Source organism: Manacus candei, unplaced genomic scaffold, assembly GCF_025592945.1.
Source record: "Manacus candei isolate 608988 ecotype Guabito, Panama unplaced genomic scaffold, ASM2559294v1 h1tg000046l, whole genome shotgun sequence".
NCBI lineage: Eukaryota > Metazoa > Chordata > Aves > Passeriformes > Pipridae > Manacus > Manacus candei.
Window position 1 is genome coordinate 12,230,639 of NW_026138094.1, and position 27,137 is coordinate 12,257,775.

Below are 27,137 nucleotides of genomic sequence, written 5' to 3' on the forward strand. Positions count from 1 at the left end.
AGGAAGCAAATGCCTTTTAGATATTGGCTGTAGAGAGCAGAAATTCAGTCTCACTGTTTCACCAACTAACTGCAAGCTCTGAGAAGCTCAGAGTGCTGCTGAGCACACCAAGTCGGGGGCTGCAGGGGGGTGAGAACAGCTGATAAGCCTGTGGCACGTTCCCAGCAAGGCAGTTTGTGTCTCTGGGGTGTTCATTTGGCCTTTTGTGACTTGAAATGTTACGAGTGTTTCAAGCTGCTTTTAAATCTTGCCTTAAACATGTTGGATTTGCTGTTGGACCTCCTCTGCAAACTCTTCCTGCTGGAGAAATTGTTGGGTGGACCAGTGGTAAAGTGATTGAGTGAGGGCAGGCAGGCAACTCTGGGATATAGACACTGATTTTTTTAAGAGGTCTGTAGGCTGGGAATATCCTCAGACACTACCCTCATCCGCTCCATGATCTCTTTTCCCTTCTTAGTGAGAAAAAAATTACCAGAAATGCTTCAAGCTTGGTTTTACAGCATTTGCAGCTCTCTTCGCCCTCCAGTGTTGTTTTTCTTTGGGAGGTAGATGATATCCCTCTGTTTGGTTTATTTCCCCTTGTGAGAAATAAATCTGTTTGCAGAAATGCTTCAGATACTTCCCCGTGAGCAATTCTGTCTTATGCCCCAAAGGCACTCTGAGCTGAGCTGATTTAAGGATTTTGAAGGAAGACACTGGAAATGTTGATATACGTATAACTCTAAGGCACCTTCTTAAGCAGATCTTAAAAATGGATTATGGTTTTTATTCTTTACTCACACTTCATCTTTCCAAATGGCTGATTACAATTTTCATCTGCTTATTTCAACATCACTGAGTGGGCAAGAGGAGGGAACATGCATCCTGGTTCTGCTCCCATCTTCTACTACTTAAAATATGGTTGTGATCCCAGTGGAAGGGTCCCTCCTTTATAACTATCCAGGAGCTGGTCTGTGTTTTGTCACCCAGGGTGACCCATGTAGAGGGTTTTATCATCAATAAGTGGAACTGCAGCTGAGTGAGCCCAGGACTCCTAGAATTCTCTCCATGTCTATAGTAAAAATAAAGCCAAAATGAACAGAAATTTCTGGAAATGTAAATCTGTACGTTCCTGATGTTCCCATTCACCAAGAAGGATCTCAAATAATTTTATTGACAAAGGTGAATTAGGGCTAAAACATTATTAGAGAAGTGTTTAGAATGACTGATATCAGGTTCATACTTTGCCCTACTACATTCTGAAGGACTGCACTTCACCACTTCGAAAGAGGAAAAGATGAAAATAACATTGTCTAGTGGAAGGTGTCCCTGCCCATGGCAGGCGAGTTGGAACTAGATGATTTTTAAGGTCCCTTCCAACCCAATCATTCTATCATTCTACAATTAAATTGTAGGACATAGAGATTTCTTGAATACAGATCACATCTCTAATTTTATATAAACTGTGTTTCATAGTCATCAGGGCAATTCTTCAATAAATCACATAGTTATCTTTGGTGTCTTCATGTACTTAAAGGTAAGGCTGGGATTGTAGACTTGCTGAGAACACTGTAAATTTTGCTTTGACAATGTCCATTCCAAAATGAGTTACCAAGTTTTCTGTGGATATTTATGCTAAATCCCCTGGAGGATAAGCAGCACAATGTCACCACATTTGTAGAAATGAGACTTTTGGAATTAATAGAAGTCACAAATATTAAAAGTTAAACTGAAATCATCCCGTGTGGATCACATCTGAAGTTGGTTCTTAGAGTTTCATCCAGGTGCTTTGATATATGTTACCTTACTGATGTCTTCAAAACCAGGGCTTTTTTCCTTGACTCAGGATCTTTTTTATTATCTGTTATAGCTTAGCAACAATTAATGCATCTTCCCACTTCCCTAGTCAGTCCTTATTCAAATAACTCTTTTGACAGTTTCAAAGTCTGTAACTTTGCATTTTTTTTCTTCTTTCACACATGAACTTCTCTGCCTTGGTTTTATTAAATGGAAATGCTACATAACTATTGCAAGGAGACTTAGACTGAATCTGGACCAGAAACATTAACTAGCTCAAATGAGAAATACAAACTAAAAAGCTGTCTGTCCATTTTGGAAACATGCAGATAATGTGTGTGTCACTTGAAATTCACATGCATTTGGGATCGGCAAAGAAAAGTAATATACAGCAATGATATCTTTGATCATCGAAAGAACTCAGAAACATAGGAACTGTGTCGAGTGTGGTTATCATCAACCCATTTTCTATTCCCAGTGCACAAATCATTTCATGCATTCTACAACCCAAGCCACGATGCTGGGCTTCAAAAGCAATTTCAGCAGCAAAATAAGGTGCTTTTCTTCAATTTTCAAGCCATTTGTACGAGGTTAGTGTTGTTTACCCACCTGGTACACTGATATTTACATACCCCTTTAAAGAAAATTGGTAGGTATGATTTATGGAGTACTGTAAGAGCACAATTTTCCATGTAGTGCACCTAATCTGAAAGGGCACTTGCAAAGGTCACTCTGGCCATACAAATACCAAGTCTTCTCTTTGGAATAAGTTAGGATATTCATTTTTCTTGGAAAATGTCAGCAGTACCCTACTCCAGGGGTTAGTTTATGCAGATAAATGCGTAAGCCTTTAATCTTAAGACAAAAATACTCTACACAAATGTAAGAGAAGTCCATCTATCACTGTTAAGACCTGTAATTTGTTTTTATTTAAATCCCAAGCCAGGGCAGCCTGGGCAACAAAATTGTTAACATGGTAGCTCACATCTGAGCCAAGATTAAAGTATATAAACATACATCTGCTTTCAACCTGGGTGAACAATACACCATGTCTTCTGAAAGCCATAATCTGGATTTCGAGCATCTCCAACATCTGCTCTTGTTGTGCTACTCTGAAGTCTCAGAGTGCCTGACCTGAGCATGTTAAATTGTCCAATAAGTGCACCGTGTATTTCCAGTATTTTATCTCTCAATGAAGAACAGTGATAAATGTTTTTATAGTAAACACACCATAATAAGAAAAAGATTCATTTTCCAGCTTCGGACAAAAAGGACATAACCCTAAGAATTGCTTAAAATAATTCTAGTGCTATTTTTCATATAAAATATTGATTTTTTTTTTAAATGTGGGGAACACTTTATGTTTTTTTTTCTTCCATTTTTAATGGTCCGTCTTAATCATTACTAGAAGTTGTTATTGACAACAAGAAACACTTCCATCTTGGTTGTTAATCATATCCATGTGGGAAGTTGTTTTTACAGATAGTTTTTCATGCCTGGTTTTAAATCATTTGGCAGAATATTTTATAATGAGGAGTCTCAGCTTTATTCAAGTTATCTCAATAGCCAGAAACAAAGAATGTGATCTTAATGAGGTCTAGGAGATTTTAAAATGGAAATCATGTTGAAGTGCTTTTTAAAAGTGATGTTTTACATGTCTAAACTATGAAAACTAATACATTGGGGTTGTTTTAGAAATTGCTGGTCAGTACTACTGAAATTTGTCAAGGTCTATAGTATTTCATACTGCATAAGGATGATAAATAGAGTTGGTGGATCCAAGTCTATTGCTATTATCCTCCCATTTATTTTTTCCCTATTTAAACAAGGTAAGGGTGATACAACATATAGTGCACCTTTATTTCACAGGAGCCACCTTTAAAAAGATCTGGACATTGCGTAATTTATTACAACAATTGCAAAGATGTGTGGTTCAAACAAGGAGAATCAATGAGTTAGGAAGCTCCCTAGGACTTGATGCAGCATAGTGGTTTGTTTTGGTAGAAAAATTCTCTTTTCATGTGGAAAGGACAAAATAGAACTTTAAAATGAAATCCTAATGTATGTTGGTGTTAACTGTCTTGGATTTTCTTCAGTGTGGCTTTTGCCACTTACTTCTAAAGGCAGAGGCACTTTGTCTGCATGGTAACATGCAGGAAAATATCAAATGATAACTTACCTGCAAGTCTAATCCTTTCAGATTCTTAATCACTGTGGGTGATATCCTGGTCCCTAAAGTCATGCCATCCTACATCTATGTATGAACACTGAGATTATCCAGTTAATAGACTGGACCACAGCACTGGCTGTGACAATGGATCTCTGTAAGACACTTTTAATTGCAGAGAACAAGAGGTAATTTTTCTTCTTTCTTGATTTGTGGGTGCTGTTGGGGTCCTCTTTCCTTTGGTGCTGACTTTATCTGCACATGATTTCAGTCCATGAAATGGAGATTATCTACAGGACCCGGAACTCAATAGCTCCTTTAGTGTATATCCACTGAGGTTAATTAATCTGGAAGTAGCTCAGCTGTTTCTACAGGATACTGGACTATATAGTTATACTGTAAGAAAAAAAAAGTCCCTATTTATTTACAAAGGGTGTAAACACAAGACAGGGACAATTTGAGAGGCAGGTAGCCTTGTCACCATAACAGGTAGTAATAAGAAATAAGTGTGAAGCTCTGTGAAAGCTTTGAGTACAGAGGAGCCCACTCTGTACTCAAAATATGAGTAAACCAAAGAGCTGAAGTGGATAAAAATACCAGCTTAAAATTATTATTTCTTTTGAACATTAAAAAAAACCCAAACCAAAACACTAATGATCTTTTATAGGCCTTGAAAAAATGACAATCCAGATAGATCTGTTGTATTCATTGCCTCATTAGAACAAACTTTAATATAGGGAAATAAATTACTTCCACAGAGGAATGTAATACTGGTCAAAACAAACAGCTTAATTTTCTTCTTACTAGTATCTCTAAAAGTGATGTTAAAAAAGTCTCTTGCTAGACAATTTAAAGCTTGCACTGTGGACCATGCTGAAATCATCTGCAGCCCCTCCATATTGCCATTAAAAAAAGGTAACACAAACTGGATGAGAATCCAAACAGGCCATTAGTTTGCCATTGAAGCATAACCAATGCCTCAACTAAAACAAGCAAACAAGCAGTCGAACATGTTAACATAATTTTGTATCATTTCTTTTTGATGTGGATTGGATGGAAAAAATCTGGGATGCAAGCCATGATGTAGATTTTCAAAATTGATTAGCATTTTTGGACACTGGCAGCAAGTTCTGTGGTGGTGTAATTTATTTTAAGCTAAAATTGATTAGTGGTTTGGTTTTTTTTTTTTTTTTTGTTTGCTTTGGTTTTTGGAAGTTGTGCACCAAAATTGCTGTGCGTATCAAGGTAAATTGAGCCATGAAATGATGGTGGAAATACCAACTATAGTAAAATGTGAAGGCTAGTCAGTATTGCAGTGTATGTAAATAGACTGGGAATGGTTTTCCTTGGGTTTAGATTAGTGATTTATAATTGTCAAACAGTTCTTGTGGAAGAAAGATTGTTTTGTTCATTGGCATAACATTAATCATGGATAAATTCACTTTAATTCTAATGTGGATCTACAAATTCTGTTGTAGCTTAATGTTAATGTCCACTTACTTTAATGTTTTGGTGACTTTAAGAGTTGTCATTGCAAATGTTCAGTCTATCCCAGCTGACTGCTGGTATAAATGGATTGTATTTTTACAGCTCTTTGACTTTCTCTCTATTTCCAATACACAAAAACAATCCATACAGAAACTATGTTCTTTTGGTGTTATCAAACACAAACAGAAAGTTAAGGAGTGAGTCATACCAGGGCAATTCTCAAAAGAATGAGATCCAGCAAAGGTCAGCTTTTCTTGCTTGTCAATTGTTGACATTTAAGCATTTATTTCAGACACTGCTGATAATGTTTTCTGAGATAGTGGGGAAGAATTGCTGTGGTGGTATGCAATTATGAGCATAATGAAATGCAAAAATGCAAATAAGGTGATACGTGCCAGTCCTTTGGAGTGCCTTTTGTCAGAATTGCAGGCACCAGGAGACTTTGATAGATACCATGTCAGTACTCATTGCTAGAGCTGTGATATCTTTTAAAGAAGCATCTCTAACATGTTATCACTGGATGCTAATTAGAAGTAACCTTTGAAGATGAAAAATGCAGAGGTCATATTCCGTAAACTCTAAAAACAGCATCGAACTAATTGTGTTGGTATCATTTTTCTGCACAAGACAGCATTACCCTTTTTTATGCCACATTTATACATCAGCACTGTAATACTGAGTTCAGTGACACTCAGCATCCCTTCTGCCCCAGGGATTTTTTCATGGGTCTGTATCCTGTTCATTAAATCCTCTGCATTTTTGGGTGAACCATGAAGATATATTCCTGCATATTTTTTAAAAAATTTAGGTTTTATCCAAGGTCTTCATAACTCAGATCAGGGAAAGGACAGCTGGGCAGAGGGAATATAATAAGCTACAAATGAAGTGAGGCTGGAAATCAGAACAGCAACTGCTGTAGTGGAGCGATCAAGCAACAGGGCTAAAATGGTAGTGTTTAGATGGAATGTGAACTACTTTTAAATTGTTTTTTATGATGTAGTTGCCCACAGTAACTGGGACATGACTCTGCTGAACCAGAAGGTCCTGGGTTCCTATAAAGTGCTTTGTTTTCACAGCCATATACATTTAACATGAAAAAAAAAAAAAGCCCACGTATTTAATACTTCAGATTAGAATGATTTTGGACCTGGAGCGTGCTGGTCTGATAATGATGGTCTTTCAAGGCAAATTCTTTAAATTCAGCATTTGAATAATTCCATTAATTTTAGCATCCACAATTGCTCCTACTGGAATGACTCTCTACAAGGGGAGTCACTTAAAAAGTTCACTGCTGCTTTGGGGCCACTATTTCAGCCCACCAGAGGATTGGGTTTGGGAATCTATGTGATTATTCCACTTTGCAACCTTGGGTATAGGTAATCTTTTGTTGCTTTGGTAGTTTAAGTGAGCCTGACCTAGAAATAGCAATTAAAAAGTTTTCTACACAAGTTTTGCCTGTCAGAGAAGCAGGACTCAGTCATGTGAAATGTTCAGATTTCGTGTGACTTCAGCCAGCTGGATTCACTGTTAAAATTCAAAACACATTAAGGTGTCAGACCCAGAGCAGGACTGAAGGTAAATGTGAAATAAAAACAGAAAGCAAAAGGAGGAAATATTTTCCATCAAGGGACTGGCTTAATGAGTCCTTATACCAGTTAGCTCTTGTAATTCCCCTAGAATGAGGGATGAATCAGTTCCTGAAATGATTTCTTCAAAAATTGTTTCTGTTGCCAAATGTTCCTGAGAAACTGAGAAGAAAATTCCAAAGGCAAAAATAGTTGTTCAACAGCCACTGAAAAAGGGGGCACGTTGAGCTTAATTGCATGGAATAGCTACAGCTGTCAGTACTTTTTTCTCTTTTGCAGCACCTAATGTATTCAGATTTTAAGTTTTTGACGTGGAAACCTTAAAAGAATTAGAATAATTTCTCTATTTGTGGGTTGTTTTGCATACAATATATATCAGCTTTGATGTTATTTCACTAGGGAACTAGTTGTCAATCCCTGTGTGTAGTTTTTTTTTCCCAGAACTTTTAATGTGGTTTTCTTTTATGATGCTCTCTCAGATATAAAGCTACTGTACTTTGGCTACCAACTTAATCAGTCCTCATTATAATTACACTCAGCATATTATCAACTTTGTATTGCACTCAAAATTACTTGCCCCTAGGGAATGATGCCAATAAGAATATGAAACAGATCTCAGGCAAAACTTGTCTCTCACGTTCCTTGCAGATTTAATTTTTCGAGGGCTATCTCTGTCACTTTTGAAATAGAAGATGCTGCATTCTGAAAACTCTTGTCTTGCTCTGCCTTTCGTATTCGGCTGTGAAAGGTTCTAGTTGTCAGCTAAGGCTCCCATGTGCTGTGATAATGAAAGTGATAATAAATTTTAGTGTTACTGGAAGATTGTTTTGCCTCTGTCAGAAAAGCTTGGCTGTAATAGAAAATCTCTATTATACCAGGACTCACTAGATGAATTAAAGCAATGAGCATACACCTGCTGCTTTAGCCCTATTCTCTGTGGCATGTCAGTAAATTTAGCTTTCAGGACTGGTAAACTAAAAAGATATGAGGTGAAATCCTTGCTGAATTCCATGGCAAAAATCCATTCACTATCCATGTTTACAAAGGTTATTTACAGTTGTCTAAATGACCAGTACGGAAACCAACTGGTTTTACTACCTTACCTTCAGTATCTCATTTCCCTATCAAATTATGACCATAATCTGGTAATTAAGATTTGTCTTGTGTAAGGATCACTGCTCTGTGCTGTGGTCCAGAGAGGGATACTATGAACTAGGGCATCCTTGTGTTGGATCTGTGTCTCATCACTGTTTATTTCTAAATATGCCAGTTCAGTTCTACTACTGGGTGTAGAGACACAAAGTCCAGCCTGTGCTTCATTCTGCCAGTTTTGTTTCTCTTCCAGGAAAACATGAGCATCTGCCAGGACTGGGTTCAACATGGAGTGATTCAGTTTTGGAACTTACTGCATTTATTTGTGGCTTAATGACATTGCAGCAAGTACAATTAATGTTTAAGCTTAATTCAAGACCTGAGAACTAGATTAATATTTCTGGTGGAGGCACATGGTCTCACAAAACAGAAAACACCCCATGAGGGTGCATTGCCTGTCTTCTTTGGTCTAGCAGTCTGTCTGTACAGATTTCCTCACAGATATAAGAAGGCTGCTGCTGACTGTTTTCCAGTGAAACAGATTCCAGCCTGATTTTAGATCTAATCCCCGTTGGTTTGACATTTTTATGTGACATATAGTTTGAAGGAAAATCTGCACAAGTTGAAAATGGTTTGTCTTCTTCAGAAAGGGTGGGAACAGTATGATTCTTTTTCCTTGATTACCACTGATGCTTACAGGTGGTTTTTTCATGCTGTTCCTGTTCAAATATGATAGATATGATATCTAGAGACAAAGTTGGTGGCCTACTTTTATAATGAAGTGGGTCATTTCCTATACTGTGTTTCTTCCAGGTGTCACAGCAATTCAAGGGAAAATGTCATTAGGAAGCTGTATTTTGACCCAGTGCTTCTTTTCTCATTGAGAGTATAGGGAGTTATCTCTCAGCTTGGGTTTCTTAAAACTTCGGTTGTTTGTCCATGTAGGGTCAGAGAACATCCATCTGCAGTGTATATACTAACCCAGTTCTTGTGGAAGGAGGAGTATACAATAAATTGATATATTCACACTGGATGGGTGTTGGTTTTATGTTCCCCTCCTTTACTCCTAAATTTGTTTCTGAGAACAAGGGCATGTGGCTGCTGTGGCATTCACCTGTACTACTCTGGCACTCCAAAATTCAGTGCTTAAATAAAATGACAAACATCTCAAGCTCACACTGTTCAGTCTGAATCAGGTCAAGACAAATGTGACTTAGCTTCCTCCCTGTTCAGACCAGCACATTTTTTAAAGATGTGTTTATAATTCCTATCACCTAAAAAAAAGTTTGGATTTGCTTTTTAACTGAGAAAGAACCCAGCATTCCAAAAACTCATATAAATACTTAAAATCATTTGAAATTACATTATTTAATGTAGTCAAAGGAACCCATGAAAGAGAAGGGTCACCTGACACATTTTCCAGGTTCCCACACAGGTGGAACCAGAGGGTACCACCCCCAGGTTCCCACACAGGTGGAACCAGAGGGTACCACCCACTCCCATGTATAAATGCTCACAGGGGGGTGCAGCAGGTTTGAGCTGGTGGGATGTTTTTTCAGTGCAAAGGCAGATGTTGCTCCAGTGCTTCTTTGTGAAGGTAACTTTCTGTCAATTATAACACATTTTTCTCAACGTCTAATTGCTTCTTTCACTATCTGCTCTTCTTTTAATTAACACTTTTGCTATTACAGCAGTCATAAAAACATGAGCTTTATAAGATACCCCTTTCCTTCATGCTCACTGCTCCATGTTTGGCTGTAAGTTTTGTGCATATTCTGGGCTATAGTAAGACAAAATGAGTGTCCTGCTGGCTCTCCTGGTGTTGGTGTTGGTTGTAGGGGAGTTGTGAGCACCTGTGTGTGTGTACTGGCAGTGACCTGTTTTTCTGCTGGCAGGTCTTTCTACCCCTTGGTCTAGGCAGTTAGTGAGTGCTGTAATTACAGTAAGCTGTTGCATCCCAATAAATATTAGGTTGTGAGCTAATTAGTCTCAGCCCTCTCATGGAGGGAGAGACCCTTCTGTGCTCTGTGAACAGTGAAACCTGGGGTGGTGGTGGCTTCAGGGGTGCAGGAGGCGAGTGCTAAGCATCAGCTCTTTGAAGACTTTGCTTCCTTACTGGTTCCCCTGCCTTACAGTTGGGAGGGAATCAGAACACATCACAGTCCATCCAGCTCAGACATGGCCTGTCTGACCCAGCTAATGCTGCTGGCACTGCATGATTTCTGTCTCTGGATTCTCCAGTGTAAGCAGCCAATTTATGGTTCCTTCTTCCACTGATGGAGGAAGCAGCTCTTTGTGCCCTTTATGCCCTACTCGTAAAAGTCTGGACTTAATTTGGCCTATGTGAATTAGGGCTGTAAAAACAAAAGGCAGGTGAGGTTTGCAACACCAGGCTGACTGAATAAATCAGCTCTCTTCTTTTTTTTGGTTTTGTTTTTTTTTTTTTCTTTTTTTTTTTAATATGTTAATGTGCTACAGTGAGCCTAAAGTAAAAATCCTCATTAATGAAGGAAAAATAAAGCTCCTCCTGAACTGTGTGCCACAGCCATGTGTGTGACACTCCTCCACTTTATTAGCCTGCTGCTGTACCTCACCAGCAATCCCAGCCTGCTGAGCTGGGCTGCCCATGTGTTCCTGGGATGGGAGGGTAATTAGTTCTCCATGCTGTCTGTGTCCTGGGCCTCTCCTGAGCAGAAGCTGACAGCCATGTGCAGCATTGTGATGTGGAATAGTGGTCATTAGGGACAGAGCTGAGATTACCTATCTTATTTCCTTTCTGACCTTAGGTCAGAACTGAAGCACAGTCCCCGAGGTGAAGGGCTTTTGCTTTGTACCTAACACTGCCATGCTAACTAGCTCCCTCAGAGCTGGCACCTTAGGGAGACAGCAAATCTAAAATAAACATCATAACTAACATGAGTAATAGGAATGAAATGGCCCTCTCTGAATAGAAACACACTTTGTCATTTGTGGTCTGTGTTACCAGGAAGGCAATGAGAGACTCCACTATGTGTGTTCCACATTTCTTTCATTAGTTGTAGTTTCAAATCCCTATTCCTCATGCTGTTTTCATGGTGTAATTCCAAAGAGGGAAAACAAAAAAACAACCCCAAATATGTGCAGAAGTTGAGGACTTCTTAATTTCTGGTATAAAAAGGCTATAACTGGGATGGGTATTTCCCCACTGCAGGAAATCCCAGAGTGTTGCTGAGTTAAACAGGATTCCATGGGCGTAGGGAAAAAGTGCTGTGGAACAGAACTGTGGGATAGTAGCACAGTCCTGTTGACTCCCTGGTAGTCAAAAATCAGTGACTCCTACCTGAAGAGATTTTCCTGTGCCATGCAGGAGTGGAGAGGGAAGTTGATGACAGCAGGGACCTGACAGGGAAAGGAAGGACAAGAAAAAGGACTGTAAGTCATGTTTCTGGAAACAATGGCCCAGAGCATCACTGAGCCTGGACTGAAGTGAGATGGCTCCTCTCTGATAGTTTTCTTTTGGCTCCTCTTGGAACTTTTGGGACGCTAAGAAGTTGCAACTATACCAATATAAGTGACATATACTGTCAGTTAGATCTTCCTAATAATCTGACTGTAATGTTAGTAATTCCAAATTACAGACTAACACATAAAGGAATATTTTTTCCCTTTTTTATTTTACTAATTTCTCCGTTACTGAATTCACACAAGTGTTATATTCTGATTTTGGCAGAAAAATGTGCACAAATAAAAATCATCAGATAAATTAAAAGATTACCTCTTTAGACTCCTAGAGCTATAATTAAAACCACGTTTGTTTTACTGAAATTAAGGTTCAGCAAATCTTTATATAATACCAGATTTATATCTCTGTATCTATATAATTTATGTAATACAATGTACTCCATTAGCCAGTGTTAGTTTAAATTCTTCATGGTTTTCACTGATTTCATAGCGGTGCTATTTTGTCACAATTCAGTCTGTTATTTTACAGCTGGCTCCTACCACTGCTGGTAGGTAACTATGTGATATATAACTTGCAAGCAGTCCTGCTGTTTGTTACTGGCAATTAATTTCTCTGGTGCCTTTCTTCCATTCAGGCCAGGCCTTTATGTTCTAAATCCAGCTATTCTAATACTCCCCACTTCTGCTGTGTAGAAAAGACTCAGACTGACAGATTATCGCAGGGCAGTTAAGCATGTAATTGCTCAAATGAGTTAAAATCCCTTCAAATATCTGTCTTTGTACCTCATCACACCACTTCATGGACTCAAATATTTGACAATTGATGAAGATAAACTAAAAGGATCTTCATTAGCTACCAACCACCGTGACAAGCTTCTTTCAGCTAAAGGCTGGTGAAGTTTGGGACTTATTATCTACTTAAAAACTGCAGGAAAGCAGAAAAATACTTCAGTGTACTTTAGACTAGAGAAAACTAGAAGCTTACATGGTGGCTGGGGTCAAACAAAACTGTGGTTTGATAATCTAGAGCTGTACTTGCTACAAATGTGCAGTAAAATACCCAAGGAATCTTACAGGATAAAAACATAAAGGAAATATTTCAAGCTTCTGATAGCAGCAATCATCACAGCCTCCCAGCTAATGGCAAATACAGGGATCTTATTCGCTGCAGGGTAACCGTGCAGCAGAAATCCAGTTGTCAAACAATGCCCCTTTTTTGTTGCATTGCAGTTTCACCAGTGGGAGTAAAAACTTTGACTTTTAGTGCAGCCACCTGGATTTCAGAGGCTGGGTTTGAGGATGCTGAACATCATTGCACCTAACAGAAAACTCGGGGCAAGGTGGGCTGGGCAGACTCTGTGCTCACCTACAGTGTGTCTGATGATGCCCCAAGTCATCTTATATCTTGAACACACCAGTTTTGTGATGACTAGGGATTTTAAAAGCAGCTGATCATCCTGTTGGAGAGGACTGTTGGAACAGTGCCAGTATTATTAGGTGGAATTGTAGCTACATTAGAGTAAGAGGGGACCTGTGTGTCACCTATCAGGGAAAATGTAGTGTGAATGTGTTTGTATGTGTGTACTTAGACATGTACATGGCATGCACATGCTTTATTTTCACTGTTCTATGTAGCAAAGAACAGGTTTAGTAAGTGTAAGAAAAGATTTATGCCACCTGTAGAAAGGTAGACACTTAATCTAGTGGGAGGTGAAGTGGCAGGGACCTGCACAGCAAAGCCACCATGGGATCTTGGTGTAAATCAGAGAGAGTGAGGATGTTTTCTTGAGGCTCTTAGAAAAAGTCAGGCTGATTCTATATTCTATATCAAACCTGCTATAAGCTTTTAAAACATAGAACGTGTTTTCTGGTACAGTTGCAGATTTTTATCTTCAGCAAACCATTCCAACAGAGGTAAATCTAGATTGTGCAGTCCCACAGATTATGTACAGGCTGCAAAAATAGTGGCATCGATTTGTAGTTCCTGAAGCAGGTGGAAGAATCTTTATTAAATGCATTTCTTTCTCATTTTTCCTGAAAATCAGTACTTTGGAATGGTCTGTTGAGGTTCCTTGGTCTGGTTCCTCTGGGGTGTCCCTGCACTGGCATGGGATGCTCAGGGGCTGCCATCCCTCAGAGATGTGTGCTGTAATGTGGGGTCCTCCACAGGTGGTTGTCCTCTCAGAGGTCCTCACTCAGATATGTTGTCCCACTATCTGTGTCCCCAGTCACATCCCCTTCCCTTATCCCTCACAAATATGATCACTGAAATCCATCAGATGAGGATTTGCCCTGTTGTAGTCTGTGACACTGAGGATTTGTTACCAAAATTGCCCTAGGGTAAAAATACCCATAAAGTTTTACAGTCGCATTTATCTAGGCAAGGACTTTTTTTCTGTTTCAACTCTATCATGTATATTTGGAATATAGGATCTTATATAAGATATATAACACATTATAGTGAGTGAAAGGTTCTTCTACTGTATATTTAATGTTTAGAATGGTTTCTGTGATGATAAGAGCTGGGACAGGACACCTCCAGTGCACCTCTGGCTCTTTTGAAACTTGGAGCTCTACCAGACTCTTCTGCTACTGCAAACTCATGGCCAAAGAAAATGAATCCCTTATCTGGGCTGGAACACTGGACTTGTTGCATTTTTACCTCTCATCTAAAATTAAAATACAGTACTGCACACTTCAAATGTGTTTGAAAGAATGTGTTGCCTAAAAAGCTCTTTTTTTTTATCCTTTCAGGTGTTGGACATTCTTTTGTCATCATATTCACCACAAGTTTTTAAAACCAAACAAACCCAAACCAACAACTTTTTACTTTTTTCCTAGATTCTGCCCTGTGTTAAGGATCTGAGTGACCAGTATAAAGCCCTCCACTTGCTAAATTCTCTTGCACTGTAGTGAAGCCTAAAGTCTTCTGCAAAGGAAGAATTCTGCTCGATTCCCTCTGCTCATAGTAAGTTGAACTTTAAGCTTTCTATTGAAGTTAATCACACTTTCTCTCATGAGTAAAAATGTTTTTAACATGAAACAATAGTCCACTGAGGTTTGACAAACTATATTTTAATTGTAATTGATTTATACCAAAAGATAAAATGAGTTAATTAGGGCATGCTATCAGAATTAGTGGCAAGGGAAATGCTCTATAAAGCTGGCAGGTAGGGGGTAGGAGATGAGAGATTTTGAAAGGGAATAGGACACTGGCATTTGTAACCTCCTAGTGCTGAACTGAGTAATGAAAATATTCTACCTCTGGCTTTTACGCAGATTGCATGTGTGGATTTTTGTAGTAGAGTTGAGATGGAGGTTGAGTGTAATCCAAAGAGATTTAATTGGATTTGTCTGACTGGTACTCGTGGAATGATAAAGAGAGTGGGTTTTTTGTTCCATCAACAACAAAGTGCTTCATTGGCTTCAGAGTTTCTGCCTGGTGCAAAGGTAGATTCTGGTTCTGTGAGGACGCCAAGCTGAGCAGGTACAATCCAATATGAAGAAAGTTTAGAAAAAATAGTCCCTTAGTTATTGGTAATGTTTCTGGTTGTACCAAAAAGTTCCCTTTCAAGCTGTTGTAAGCAGGTGTCTCTTCATGCTGTTGGCAGTGGTGTGCAGTGTGTCATCATTATGGCTGTAATTTGGTCATGGAAAGCTTAACAGAAATCCAGTTATCATGGTGGAGGCATTACAAAGGGTTATCTCATCATCAGAAATGTGTCTTGTGCTGGCTTGTCACTGTGGGGACATAAGTCATGGAATGTGCTAAAAATTAGACATGTTTGGCTTATATCTGCTCTTCGGGGGATGTGCTGTGTGGGTAGGGCTGTGTCAGCAGTTGAAGGTAAACCCCTTTTCCAATTTGAGATTAACAGTGCTGTTGTGTGAGGTGACATACAAGTGTGTTGCACAAAACAATGCTTGCTTTTTATTGGAAAAAGCCCCTTTTGTTCTGTTTTACATGGAATTATTTTCGAGGTGGGTGGAGGTTTAACAATTACAGCTGTTCTCCTGGTGTCAGAACATTCAAAACACAAGAAGTTGTATGACGTTTAAGCCAAATTTAATTCTATCCCTTGAGGATACAAGCCTGGAAAGACTGCAATTTAGAGTGTCAGTTCCTATGTGATATTATTTCTTCTCTGAGATATTTCCAGGAGATGCTACACTTCTGAGATCCACGTATGCAGGCCACATGTTGGAGTCACAGGGGAAGGACATTTTACCCTCACAGAACACTTGCAGATAATTTACACACTTTTTTAGCAGATACAGTTGCATAATCTAGTTTAATATTGCAAGGCTGAAATTTGATGTAAAAGACCTAAGGAAGTTACAGGAATCACTTCAGGGATGATGGTCTAATTCACTCTCCTTATGGTACTCTGTCAGGTCATGCCAAAATAATGTTTGTGACTTTATCCTTACATGATTCAGGTAATTCAGGTTCTGCTATTGTAATATCTGAGGTAAAGTATTTATGAAAGTTTGATCAGTATAGACTTTAAAATGTTATGGAAGTATTTCCATATGTGAAGAAATTACCATCCTTAGGAAAGGCTGAAAAGCTACAAATGTTAATTTTGCAAATGAATTTGGGCCATCTGCATATTCCTGTTTCTTGGGTTTAGTTGACTTGAGACCTTGTAGCACTGGGAGAACTGGTTAACTTAGTAAATTTATAGGAGAAATCTCTTCTTAAAAAATTACAAACCCTAATCACAGAAAGTTGGGTCGGAAAATACACAAGACAACAACGAGGAAGGGATTTTGGTGAAATTTAGTGCTGCCCTTTGCATTTCACCTTTGTTCTCCTCATCCATTTGTGGAGTCCTTTCCCCTGTTACTGTTCTCCTCCTGCATGACAGGTGAGGTTGGATGTGAGGCAGTCAATACGGTTTCTCATGTATATTTTAAAGAACAGCAGTCAATTAACCTTGGGAGAGTTGGATGTTCTCGTGTCTATAACAATAGGCCAAGACACTAAATGCAATCAGGCCGTGGGGATGTAAGGGAAGAGCCTGAGTCTTCCACTTGCATGTGGGATATAATTCATACTGAGGTTCTCTTCCCACTTTTAAAATCACCTTTAAAAATGTAGCAAGAAATGCTCTGGTTTGTAGCACCTTTTTTTCCCCAGTGTGGCTGGGCATTATTATTGCTGTTTGAATAGCATCACATTAAACTCATCTTTTATGAGTATGAAGACAGACAGGGTCATTGATCTGAGTGTATCTGAACTGAACTTGATCAAAGATGCAACAAGACAAATTGGCAGTGGGGTGAGGAAATAGGCTGGATAATCATCCAAAGCCAAGCTTGTTAATATTTCTAGTGATATGGCCAAATTTTGAGTATTCAGACTTCTCGCCAGGGCAGCTCAAACAGCTTTGAAATTTAAAATCTGGTAAAACCAGTGATACCTCTAAGGCAGGGAACAGTTTTGGGAGTAACTTACCCTAAACTTCCCCTTTGCAATTTCGAAGTTTAGAGTTATCTTTTAAACTATTTACACGTAACATTGTCCAGGCAGAATTGTACTTGTTTATTTTTTGTTTGTTACAATTGGAGCAATCACATTTTAATAAGACTATAGGATAAAAGCAATGAATTATGCTCTTAAAGGAAAAAAAATGTGATGATCTGACTTCTACTTAAAGATGCAGAGAATATTAGAGTAGGCTATGTTGTTTTTTAGGAAGTATTCCTCTCAGGTGAGGAGTTGTGTGTGTGTGTGTGTGTGTATGTATGTATGTGAAAGGCATTTTATATGCAGAAAGGATCACAGGAAAGTAGCAGAATGGAAATTACTTTTTCATATCTGTTAGAAAGAAACCCCTGTAGACGTTGATATCCTTGCAAGGACTCATCTTCACCTTATATAAGGACTACACTCATCTAGTTATTTCAAATTGGTTGCAAAATAGAATTATACATAAAGAAGCACAGTAAAGAGCTCTATCAAATGCAGTAGAGCAGTAAATACTGTTTCAATTAAACAGTAATCTAAAGGATATTATTTCACTGTCCAAGACCTCTCCAGATTTATTTTTTTTTTTTAAACAAACATCTTTTAATTACAGAATTTCATTTACTGGCTCTGAAAGTTTGTCCTTTTAATGAAGAGGATATTTTAAAATTACTCACTGTAGTTACTTGCAGAAGGCCTCATCCTGAATTTCATTAAGCACTCAAAAATCCCTTTGAAGTGTTCTTTTTCAGTGAAAATATTATCAGGCCCAGAGTTGCTCTGCTACTAAAGAAGAGTGTGGGTCAAAGTCTCATACTGGGCAAATCAGTACATCTCTGTTGATTTAAATCAAGTTACACTAATTTACTTCAAATGGGACTCTGAACAACTATTTTAATGTCTGAAGATGTAATATAAGATTATTAAATGTTTTAAAAACATAAACCCATGTATTTAGTCAGTGTCTGAATTTTGGTTCAAACAAGATATGCACAAAATACGGAGTAGGCTTCTACCATTCTTGGAGCTGCTTGCCTGATGGTGTGTCTAATTATGCTGTATTTTTTAGAGATGATTAAACAGTTATCCAATAATGAGATTTAACTGTAAACTACCTCAAAAAAACCAGGTAATTAGGACTATTCTCACCTCAGCTCAACAATATGAGCAAACACCACTTTTCTACAGGTCACTGTGGGATGGTGCTGAACAACACATGAGTATTTTCAGATGCAGTTTGCATGATGTAGATGCTGAGCTGCCTGGATTTGCCATACAGACAGGCAGTTGTTGGTAATTTTTTACATGCCCAGACGTATAGGATGGGGACAAAGGACAAAATATGCTTTAGAAAATTGTTTTTTGTTAGTCCAACCTTGAATTCTTGTGGTTGGCATTTATACGGCAGGTAATCCATGTACACACTGACTTTGTCAATATTAAGGAGTAATCAATTATCACTGAATTCAATAGGGATAGAAGCATTTTGAGTCCCCATAGTGGCAGAAGCTAATACTGACTCCCTGAAAGAAGCTGTTTATCCTTGAATAGAGGCCATTCAAGAGATCAGTTGTGGGAAGACTAAATTCCTTTAAATGTCTTATCTCTTCGTGTGTGTGCAAACCAGCATTTTTAGACCAAGACCCAACTCTCTAGACTCACCTGAATCCATCAACCACGTTCCTTAAGGATTCATTATAGTGGGGAGGTAGAGTGGGAATGGCATTAGTTTACCAGCAAAGTGTTAGTTGTACAAATGGCTTACTTCATTTCCAAAAGTGAGACAAGTTTGTCCTTGAAACAGTTGCCTCCTCTTGTTTATGTTTAAGGAACATTGTTCTAAGTAGCGTTGGGTTTTTCAAACACCTATGGAATAGGTGTCCTAATTCCATTAGAGATCAATGGGCTTTGTATTCCTAAACCCCTCAGAGTCCCCTGAAAATCCCACTTGTAGGACATGGCATCATTGGTTTAAACAGTTCAAGGCCACTTTACTCATTTGTTAGAAGGACCCTCCAGATTTCTTTGATCTTTTCCTGAAAAGTTCCCTGTGTTTTTGAAGGTATAACTGCCTGTTCAGGAGGCAGAAAGTTGTCTCACACAGTGTGTTTTAGCCACCCCATCATGTACCTGTTGTGAATAGCCATGTCTAAACCTATAGTTGATAGTTGAAGTCCAAGTAGTCTTTTCCCATAACCCAATAACATCCACCCACTTTGGTTTTGTAATGATTTCTGTCTCTGCCTGTTTCCTTGTCCAGGATTATGACCTCAGGAACACTATTGCTCCCCATAAAGATTACTAGGGTAAAATTAAAACATGTAAGAAACTTGTTAAATGTTGTCGGGGTTTATAATTTAAAACTGCTATGTTATTAGATATTGGAACAGCACAAAAGGTAACTCGTGCAAAGGTTTTAACCTCTGGCCCCTTCTATACCAATTAAAGTATAATGTATAATGAAATTTTAATCTCATATAATTAAACACAGTATTAATTTTGTAAAACTAGAAAGGCTTTTTAACCTGTATTAATCTTCCTTTTTGAAGAAAGTAAGTGTGTTTCTTACGTTTCTTACAAGTTGCATTGTTTCTTTTTAATTAAAGGAAAGAATTAAATTTCTTTGTTTATACAAGTTCATAAAATATTTTTCTCTACATCTCTTCTCTTAGGTTAAATATCAAAAGCAAGTTGTTTGGGGTTTTATTCTTATTAAGAAAAGCATTGTTGAATATCATAGTTTCCTCAGGGTAAGGCAATAGACTACACAGATTTAATTAATCAAGAATATATTTATACTGTAAAATGTCTAATATATCATTAAATCCTTTCCTCCTTCTTTGAAGGAACACAGTATCTCTGCTCAGAAGGTATTAAGATTTTAATGAGACCTACGTCATCCATTAATCTTTTTAAATAAAATTCTTGTAGCTTATATATAGGTCTGTATACACACAGGCAGATTTCTTGTAAACATTCTAATTTTGCAAGAATTAAATGGCAAGATTTCCAAGGGCCAAGATCCCTTATAGGATGGAAAAAGATTGTAACACAAGATTTCCTTCTGCCCATCTCAGAATTTTATTGGCAGTGTCTGTAGCCTAAAAATTGCTTACTTTAAAAGTTGGGAAAAAAAAATGTGCAGCTGGAAAAGATTCCAGGGATTTTGGGGGAGTTGCACGTGATACTTAACGCTAAAAATGCATTGAAAGCCCTGGCATAAGCAGTTGGTGTATAATGGATAATTTGGATTTATTACTGATGACATCTCTGTGTATCTTCTCTGTGGCCTTGGTAGCACAAGCCTTCAAGCAAATGAAGGGTGGCTGTGTTTTGCATGGGGAAGTGTTGTATTGGATGCCTGATAGTGACAGTGCTAATTCAGCAGGACAGAACGTGGGTGGAAGGGACTCCAGAGATTCTGAATGCAACTCTGGCAAACTCGTGCCCCAGATTTTTCTCCAGTGCCTTGATGTGATCACGTGAAAATAAAGAAGAGGTGGCATATCTGTATCAGTTGTGTTTTATCCCCCCTTTGCACGCCCTTTTCCCAGATGGATGACTATGCTAATGGTGCAGAACTGAGGCGTGCAGTCAGGGATATTTCTTGAAGACTAGGTCAGCCTTCATCTGATGGCAAACATATTCAAACACTACTATACTTCTTATCTAAATTGCCCCTAGAATATTTTAAAATATTAAATCTCCACCACCCCCTAAAAAAAATAAAATCTGGTGGTAATATCAAAAGACTTTTTTAATAACATGCTAAAGTCTGTTCCTAGAAATAAACCTGAGTTTCAGGGTAGGCATCAAGCTTGATGATTAGCCTGACTTTTTGCTAATCTTCTTGCCTTGCTATTTAAAACAAAAGACAGTCTAAAGCATCAGAAATGTTGGGTTACCAAAAGAGGAGGATCTTTGGCTTTTATCGATACATTCACTAGACTGTCAAATGATGATGGATAGCAGGCAACTAAGATAAATTAGCATCCTGTCAGCCCTGAATAGCAGGGCAAAGTAGCTTTCAGCCAGGTCTGTAATGCTTTCCTCTGTGTATGTGGTACAACTGGGTAATCCATTTGGAGATACTACGGCGTTTATTTCATCTGCCCAAATCAAAGCATTCCGGGATGTTTTCAGGTGCAGACCACAGTTACAAAATCTCATCACCAGAGTTCAGTGGTAGTACTAAAAATCCCAACTCTTGATGGGACTGGCACTTTGAGGTTTGTTATTACAGAACTAGGGTTGTTATAGAACACTAGGAGGACGAGGTGGTAAAACATCCATGTTTGCAAGTTATGAAGGAACTGTGAAACTGTTTGAGTGGATGTTACTTCAATATACTGAAAACAGAGGATTAGAATTAATATGCTTTTCAGATGAAAAAGCAAAGTGCTCATGCTTTCTGTGTGTGTATATATATATATATATATATTTGTTGGAAAACCTAGCATTTTTCAAAAGTTTTTGGCAGAATGTTATTTTGTCAGTTCTGAACTCCGTGGCATAGAAAAGCAAGGGCAGGATTGTCTTTGTATGGTAGCCTTTTGTGGGTAGAGAACTGCAGGAATCCAAGGGATAAATTTGGGGTTGGCCCTTTTGTGTGTAAAGTGGGTACTGTCTTCACCCATGTGCCAACCTATGGATATAATCACACTACCAGGGGGGTCAACAAAAAAAAAAATTAGGCACAAGCAGAATGAAACAGGTACTCTCCTGTTGTAGGTGGTACAAAGCTCCTCACGCTGCTGTCAGCATGTTGCCTCAATATGGCCTTACCCCACCCAGAATCTGCTGTTTCCTCTGAGAGGTTCCTTGATAGCAGAAGATCTGCATGTAATTAAGAAACAAAAAGTAGGGCTTACAAAAAAGTCTCATGTTGATGAGACTCTCAAACCTACCACAAGCTTATTTAGCGTGAGCAGAGGTATTAGAAAACATGAAAGCTAAAAGAATAGAAAACAAAATAGGACAATGGAAGGAGGGGGGAATTCAACAATATTAAAATAAAAAGACTTTGCACTGGGCAAGTTTTCCCCAGATTACCTGCCTTTAATATTAAATTCCTGTTTTCTGGCAGGATCATCTGCAAAACTCTGATTTTGTTTCTTCTGTTCATAGTCTGATAATTGAGGCTGAATTCCCTTGTCTTTAATATGCCATATATTCTCCACCTGGTAAAGGACTCAGACAGATACAGATAAATACCCTGTAGACATACAGACAGAGAAACTGCTGTAATTGCTTTCATAATGACTCTCAGACATCAAAGGAAGGCAAATAATGGTATTTAACACTGTTTCCATTCTTTAGCTGAAATCTAATTTTATAGAGTTATTGTCAGGCAGTACAGTGAATGTACAAGTGCAACTGTCATAGTCTACTCATATTAATTAGCTGCCCACAAGAGGTCCAGGATAGTAATGGCAAAGTTCTCCTCATTTCAGATGGTCTGATATTCAGACAGAACCGTAAGTACAATAGCTTGATTAACATAGTTGCTTAGATCAGGTTTTCCCTAGGAGTATGTCAATTGGCATTTTGAAGAATCAATTAATTAGCACTCCAAATAATCCATTCTTGGGTTAATGAAAGTATTTTGTACAGCTGCAAAAACTTACATGAAATAAAATCCAAGCCTTTCCAAAGTGCTAAGGTGGAAGACTTGTAATTTGGAGAACGCAGGGTACTCTGTGGACAACTTCATCATAAGAAGTTATTGAAAGAAATTCAGTTGACCAGAGCTCATGCAGCAGCTGAACTTGTTTTGATTTGTTTGTTTATGTTGCAGAGGAGAAGGGTATTCCAGAGTGTATAACAGTGCAACAGAAATTAGAACTCTACTATGCAATAATATGATTAAAATGCAAAGTTAATTATGGTAACCAAATATCAACATTTTGCCTAATGTTACTGAACACTTATGGAAGTTAGAGCTTGAAGATAATTTAGTTGATTTAGATTCTGCAAAGCTTGACTCATCTAAATAGTCAGTCTAAACCCCTGTGATTACTTTCACTGAGGTCACTGAATTTTTTGTTGGTAGCCCAGAAGGCTTTAAAATTAATAGAAGTGCTTACCCAAGCAAAATTCTTATGTAAGGGAACTTTTAGAAATAGGCTTCTACTTTCAGTTCCCCTGGCACTGAGATTGGAATCCTGTAGAAATAGAAATTGCAAATGGGAGTGAAGATAATTTTTTTTTTTTAATTAGAACTGTAAAAACACAGCATTTCTTGAAAAACACTGCCCTTCATAGCAAGATTTTGTTATATTTTAAACTCTTACGAGTTATATACAGTTTTCAGTATTTTCAGTCAAATAATTTTTCTGGTTTTTGAAGGTAATTTATCACTTTCTGATCTTGAGATGGTTCTTATTAGCAGTGTGCCAAAGTGAGGTGCTTACACGAAAATCCAAGCTTGTCTTATATCTGGCTGGTCACGTGCAGCTCTAAACTCAACCCGCCATCAGCTTTCTGAAAATGAAGGTATATTGCCACAACAAAAAACATAGTAATTTAGTAATTATACTGGAGTATAAGTACTAGAATGCACCTACACTACTTACATTCTGCACTAATACTGGTAATGGTCTGATTTTTCTCGTTGTCCGTAATTCTTGATTCTTCTTTACCTCTCCATCTTCCTGCCTTGCCCTTCAGTCCAGTGAGAGCCAACTTCACTTCATACAAGAGTAACTTCATCTCATACAGAGAAGCAGATGTCTTTCATCTACGAAAGAGCCAAAGGAGGGAGAAAAATAAGGTGTTCCTGTATTTGAGGATAAGTTGTTAGGTTTAATTTCAGTCCATCGCTATTTCAAGGCTTCATACCGTTGGTTCTCCTGATAACTGAATAAGGAATGACTCTATGAAAACAGCTGCAGCTGTGCAGATGTGGAAAAGGGGTATATGATCAGAATAAATCTCTTTTTATAGTCTGAAACTCCAGTTACACTTCCAGTTAAGGATAAACTCTTGTATTCTGAATGTCTGAGTCTGCCGGTTTTGCTGCTTAAGAGATTTTGGTTTACACCCTTGAGTAAGATTAGGAAGTAAATAACACACACTGACAATATGTCATCATACATCTTCCATAGCTATGAATAAAAACTTTAAATGTCAGAGACTGTTTGTTTTTTCCAGATGATTTGGAGTAAGTAGTTCTGTAAAACCATGGAATCTGTCTTCTGTCTCTGCCATGCAATAATTGCTGTGTTTGTTGGTACAGAATACAGCCTTGAACATGATGTGCTGGTGTTTGAGGTGTGGTAAGGCCTATAATCTGAAGAGTTGGGTGTTCAGCAGCTTTTGTAGCTTTTTGTAGGTGTTCAGCACCTTTCCGAATCAGGTGAATTTTATACAAAGTCAGTGATTACTGCACAGGCAAAAATGTAGAGATGGAATTCCAATGTACATACTCCTTTTTATTCTTTCTTTATCTTCTGGTCTTAACAGATTTGCAGCTCAAATAGCTGCTCCAAACTTTGGTTAGGCTTTGCAATTTGTTAAACAGTCTTAAACCAGCTTGTTAAAGCACGTTGAGCAAGACAGTAATTTGGCATCACTGTGTTAAATCAAAGACCTGAAATACCACCAGGTAAATCTCTTCCTCTGTAGTAAAAAAACTGAATTGTACGATGCTGCAGGGATCTGAAATAAAGAGTGTGGCATTGTGGAAAAAGGTGACACTGGGACTCAGTTGAGCTGAACTAATTTCTGACCTGCAAGAGACATTCTGTGAGCATCACTGAGCCTCAGTTTCCCACCTTTAGAATAAAAATAAATATTTCTGGTGGGTTTTGTCTGTTTAAAGCCTGATATTTTTCTACAGGGAACATTTTTAACTAAAAAACCTAGAATACCCCGTGTAAGTTCATCTGATGACTTAGGCTGTGTATGTGCGTGTAACAAACTCCAGAATTTTTTGAGGTTCAGTTAATTTTACCAAGGGAAAGATCACTGGTATGCTGTACATAATTTAGCTGTGTGCTAAATAAAATGAAATATAATGTAATTTTATTTATACATTCACTTCCCTTTCCATGGATGGATTTTTGGGAAGCTAAGCAATCATGCCCAATTAATTGAGAATAGCATTATAACAGTAAAATAAGTCTGACTATTCCCAACATATAATTCCCATGTTGGAAATAGAGCTTGTTTTCCAGCTTTTTTAGACAGCCTGTTATGCTACTGGTGTTCCAAATCTTCCTTTTACTATAGCCAGCGCTCAGGAAACTGGTTAAGGTCTATTTATTCTACATTTGTAGGTCCCTTTTGTTTTAAATGCCTAACTCTAAAGTTAGTTGTCAGAGCTTATTATGGACTTATGCCAGGAGTGAGATCTTCCTTATTTTGCTAATCAGCTTCCTCCATATCTGCATGCTCATTTTCTGATATCTGATGAGGCGACAAGGTCATTGGACGTACAAGTACTTATTTAAAAACCGACACGAGAGTGAGATAGAGGTTAGTTGGGTCTATCAGAGCTGTCAATCAATTAATGAAAATTATTGAGCAAGGACACCGTGGGGGAAGTGAACAGAAGGAATGAAAATGACCATGGAGATGCAACATAGGGAAAATGACAGAACTGACTAAATGTGCTCACGTGAGGACTAAAACCAGACATGCTCACATGGCAAATGAAAGACAGCACCAGGAGACGCCAGGGCCAGAATATATGCCATTATATGGACCGAAAGACTGACAGATTACTTCAGCCTTTTGTCCAAAAGCACATTGAATGCTGCATTTGCTAAGTAAAGAATAAAGTTGAGCTGTCCCCTGTGTGTTCTGAATGGCTTTTGTTAAGGTTCTCCAGACTTACTGCAAATTTGTAGCATGTGAAAAAAATGAAATGTCTAGGGCTAGGTTAGAGTTTGCTGCTATGGTCTGGAATTTGAAATTAGTCAAGGGGGTATAGAACAGATCCCTACCTGTAAATAAATGGTGGATATAAATAGCAGAATAGGGCAGCGCTGACAGAGCCTCACAAAAGCTCACTTAAAAGCTGCACTATCACTACAGTACACGGTGTACTGGCACAAGACAAGAGTATACTGTTTATCAGTACAAAAAAGAAATAATTTATAACTTGATCCTTGGGGGGAAAAATGGAGAAATAAAAAAATAGACAAAAAAAAAAAGAAACAAGAGAGGAGAAAAATTGCCAATATGTTTGTGTGAATGAAAGATAGTGAGGGGAAAAATGAAAAGAGAGCGAAGTCAGAAGCAGGGAGATACTGACACCAAATCTCTGCAAAGCGTTCAAAATTCTCCAGCTGCCACGCTTTTAATTTGCTACCATTCTAATTAAAATGCAAATTAAATTTATAATTAGCATCAGCGCTTTCTAAAGAAACCTCCTTGTGTGCAGCACAAACATATGGGACGATGGTATAGTGTAAAGTTTGTAAAAACAGAAGGAGAGACACAAATGGAAGGACAGAAATGTTGCTACCAAATAAGTTCCTGAGTAGGAGGGGGTAGGGGAGAAAATGGGGGGACATAGTGGATTTTAAGGGATGGAATTGGGAAAGTGTCCCAGTGTAACAAAGAGATTGCTGAATATGAAAGATCTGTCCGGGAGTTACTTTTTGTTGAATCAGGTGTCAGAGGTCATGCTGCATGTCATTGGTGTTGTATAGAGCATGCCAAAAAGGCATAAAGGGTCACAGCTTCTAATCAAAAAGTCTATGACCAAAAATGAACCGCTGCTTGCTTCCAGATAATTAATTTAAAAATTGATGGGAAACAAAGTACTAAAATCACATCATGATTTGAGCGCATATACCATTTTAAAGCTTGCCACTTCCCATGTGAGAATCCCCCCAGAAAAGCTCGACTCAATGATATGGAACATGTAAAATCTCTGTGCCTTAATTTATCTATGTAAATCTGGTAAGATTTCATGGTAGGAGCTCTTATTTTCTTAATTTTTTAATCAATTTTACTTTCTAGAGTAGGAACAAAAGTTGGGAACGATCAGAAGAAATTCAAATGCTCTGATGTTGAAATGAATCATTCCAGTTAAATCTGTGTCAGTGTTTACATAACTCAGTTTTAGTGGGGGAAACCAATTGTGTTCAGTTATATTTGCAAT